The 4,273-nt window shown below is 48.4% G+C and overlaps 1 pseudogene; it reads right to left on the bottom strand.

The window, feature by feature from the left end:
* Positions 1–218: 218 nt before the first annotated feature.
* LOC120680513 lies at positions 219–1,977 on the bottom strand (annotated as a pseudogene).
* Between the last annotated feature and the right edge of the window lie 2,296 nt (positions 1,978–4,273).

The raw sequence follows: 4,273 nt of genomic DNA, 5'->3' as shown, positions 1-4,273 counted from the left end.
AGAAGGCAGTGAAAAGTTTACAGCCTTCCAGGACAACATATAAAACTGATGTAAAAACAAATGGCCATGAAGTCTAAATTACCAGAATCAGACTAATTACCACAACACTGGATAGGTAAAACAGGTACATCACTCCATCATCTTAGCAGTTGCCTAAAGAATGACGAGCCAAATTGAGAAGAAAACGAAATGAATTCGAACTGAACTGGATGAAGGAGTTTTACCAACACGCAATGTGCAATGAGTGTTACCTCAGCTTTATTGCAAAGCCCATTTCCTTTTGAATACATCAACCCAAAAAAATAATCAAGAATTCCCAATCTGAGATGGCAAACATTCCCCTTGCTAGCTTGCTTGGAGATGAAAGGAACTCCGCATATGAACATGGCAACTATGAACAGGAACAATAGCCATTGCTTGCAGTACAAAATGTAACCTTCTGAACAAACCCACCAAAAGAATGTGCTGAACCCTCATGGAGCAGAACCTGAGCTCTGAAATTAGCAGTTAGCATCGCCCTCATGGATATGGAAATTTTGCTGCCTCAACCAACCGATGGACAGCCCTGTCGCTAGCCATAACCATCAACTCTTTCTGTTACTAGACTAGAGCTCAAAAGATTGCTATGCAGCATAATCGTTTTCAATCACCGGTTGTGTCCGTGTCCCCAAGGCCACAGGTGCCTGCGTCCGCCCAACCTGCGCCATCCGTAACGTCTCCCCAACCTCAGCATTCCGCTCCATCGCCTCCAACTTCTTATCCCTTTTGTACCTGACCAAACACAGCAGAAGCACAGCCAACAGCCCCAATGCTATGGCAGCCCCAACGACGCGGACGGCAATCTTCCACGCCTTTGAGTTTCCCTTCTTTTGCCCTCCCGGAGTCGGTATCGGTGGGGAGATTGAGCCAGGTGGAGCAGGAGCTGGAGCAATCTCACTGGAGTTCACCACTATTGAGATGTGCCCCTGGCGATACGTCGAGCACACATTGGTTGCCTCCAGGTCCCGGAGCAGAGGCACACCATTTAAATCGAACACCACGCACCGCGGCGGCGCACTGCCTGATGGCACCGCCCTGACATTGCTGAAGGTTATGGAAATCGGACTCCCTGACGCGACAATGTTGAGCTCCTGCAGACCCACGGCCGAGAGGTTGGCCGCGTCGTAGGCCAGCAGCCCCAGCACCGGCGCGAGGTAGGTGTACCCGGAGAGCGGGTAGTAGTGGTCCGACGAGCTGCCGAGGTTGTGGTAGACGAGCACCACCCGCTCGACGTGCGGCTGCACGACGACGCCGGTGGGGACGCCGAACTGGAAGTAGTCGGCGAAGCCCTTCCGCCGGAGGCTGCCGCTGCGCAGGCAGACCGCGGAGAGCGCAATGCCGGTGAGGTTGGCGGGGAGGGTGGCGTTGTAGACAATGCCGGTGCGCGGGCCCTCGAAGGCCCGGAACGCGTAGTCCTGCAGCGTCGCGTCGAGGATCCTGGCCGGCGACAGCGGCTGCGACTGCGCCGCCACCCCGGAATCGGCGGTCGAGAGCAGGAGGCGCAGATCAAGAAGCCCATAGCAAGTGGGGGCGGGCCTCAGAGCTGAGCCGCCGCCGGAGAGCCTGCCCGGGCAAGAGCGGTCAGGACGATTCTGTCATGTCTGGCAACTAGGATTAGGGAGTGCTGAAATGCTCTTACTTGGGGGAAACAAGGACGGGATTTGGAGCGGAGAAGGCTGGGATCCTCTGCAGGGACGGGCATTTACGCCCCCGGACCGGTCCAAGAAATCAGGCGGCTTGAGCAGAGAGGGAGAGCGGCAATGGCGATGGAAGCGAGGAGGACAGTGGTGGGAGATGACGGCAACACATCAAAACAGGAAGAAGCAAACGCAAATCCGAGAAGGGAGGCGACTGCGAAATCCAAGTGCTAGCATATCCGCAATTTCAGTTGAGCGGGCGACCGCTCAGAACGAGCAGAGCAATCGATGTTAGGTGGGCCAAACTGCTCATTGGTGGTCGTTGTTTGTCTAGTAGGTTAGATGGTGATCCACGTTTCCTTTTCTCCAGATTAGTTTCTTTTCAATCATTTTTATTTTAATTTTCTTATTTTCGATATGTTACATATGATGAGTACCTATTATAGGTAGTATACGCTATAATAGTTTTGTCCATTATCAATATAAGTTTGTCTCATAAATGCTATACACAAAGTTATGTGCATATTTTTTTTTCTAAGTTTGCAACGACAATTTTATCCATAAATAATTATGTCTAATGTTATACCAAAAAATTATTATAATAAGTTTTGTTTCTCTTGATGAAACATATACATAATTTATCATGATATATAAAAATATAGTTTTACCATCTTGACTAATATTATATATATAACTTATGACGATGATTAATATATTCTGTTGATGACTTACACCTTACGCACATAACTTATAATAACATTTTGTACGCAAAACTTATATTTTTATAACTTAATACTTCTACGAACTTCTAGGCTTAGATACATAATGTATTTATAATATACATAATCTATACTTCTAACATAAATACCCCGTGAAAACATAACTATTGCAAAAGGTTGCCCCACCCACACATGCAAAAAAAAACCCATGCATATGGTCGGTGATTTGCTGCTTGACCAGTAGCGATCATGATGAACAATGCAATTGATAACTTAAGCACCGTACCATAACCCATACAGACATACGTGGCACAATAATTTTAATTTACACGAGACACTCAAAGATGCGGATGGTGGATGAAGGGTTGGCACAAAGCACCACTACACTACTGCAGATGCCACCGATCCACGTGCGCGCACGCGAGGGAGCAGTAGCTGTGCATGAGCAAGGGGCAGACCCGGAACTGCACGTTGGAACACAGGCGCAGCCCCCTACCGGTGCCGCCGTCCTCGATGCTTACTGATCCTGCTCCTGTGGCCGCCCTTCGCCGCCTCTACAATCATAGCCGATCCTGCTCTCCGGATCCTCGTACAGTAGCCAAGGGAATCATCGTCTACTGATTCAATCGGCTACATTGCACGGTATACATACATACATACATACATACATATATGTGCCAAGGAGGTAGGAGGCGTCCAGGTTGCCGGCGCCAGCACATCGCTGCAAGAACTGTTCCGACTGCGACCATCCCTTGGCACTCACACCTCCTTGCTCTGCGCGAGCTCATTGAATTTCTTGCACCTGTACCAAAAATCGAATTAACCAACGTACACAAAGGTGTAAGAACTCCACCATGGCTACGATGGAGCTAGCTAGGATACACGTACGTGAGGATGGCGCCGGCAAGGTCGGCCGGCGACCCAGCAGATGCCGCCACGGCAGCGAGGATGAGGGGCCTTTGTAAGCAACTGCAAGCTTCTAAAACAAGCCTCTGCACATGAACAATGTGTCAGAGTTCGTCCCCATGAACCCATCGTTCACATAAGTAATGATGGCTTCCCAGTCTGCTGACCGACCCCCACCCCGACCCCAAAAGTCCAAATGGCCCGTCGCTTCCATCTGCATCGCCAGTTCAGCAGTTCCCCATGTCGCCGCCTCTAGCCTGTACTTCTAGGGTAGTGGCCTAGTGGGAAGTCCAAATGGCCCGTCGCTTCCATCTACATCGCCACTTCAGCAGGGCTGTGTTTAGTTCCAAAATTTCTCTCTCCAAACTTCACTATTCACCTATCACATCAAATCTTTTACCTCATGCATGGAGCATTAAATGTAGATAAATAAAAAAAATTAATTATATAGTTTTGATGTACACGACGAGACAAATCTTTTGAGTCTAATTAGGTCATGGTAGGACAACAATTATAACAAATAAACGAAAAGTGCTACAGTGTGCTACAGTGTCTGAAGTGACCCTTTTTACCACTATTTTACAGATCTAAACACAGCACAGTTCCCCATGTCGCCGCCTCTAGCCTGTACTTCTAGGGTAATGGCCTAGTGGGAGACGGCTAGAAACCGGCAACACCGCAAGGCTTCGGCCTTTCAAATCAGCTTGGTTTGACTCCCATTGCTTCCGCCAACCTGCTGTACACTGGTGGAGGGATATCCACAGGCAAACAAGTGCAGGCCAGTAGTGGAGTCCAGGGTTTTATATTTCGGCGGAAAAGAATTAAATTACAAAATTTCGGTGAAATTCGTACAACCGAACAGACAATATTTTCAAAATAAAAAATAAAATTCGGTATTTCTCGACAGATTTCGGTGTTTTGGATTGAAGTTGCGAATTCGGTGAAATTCGTACAACCGAACAGACAATATTT

The sequence above is a fragment of the Panicum virgatum genome, chromosome 7N (genome assembly GCF_016808335.1).
Source record: "Panicum virgatum strain AP13 chromosome 7N, P.virgatum_v5, whole genome shotgun sequence".
In the NCBI taxonomy this organism is placed as follows: Eukaryota; Viridiplantae; Streptophyta; class Magnoliopsida; order Poales; family Poaceae; genus Panicum; species Panicum virgatum.
The sequence above is the reverse complement of the archived record's forward strand: the minus strand, read 5'-3'. Positions and strand labels throughout refer to the sequence as shown.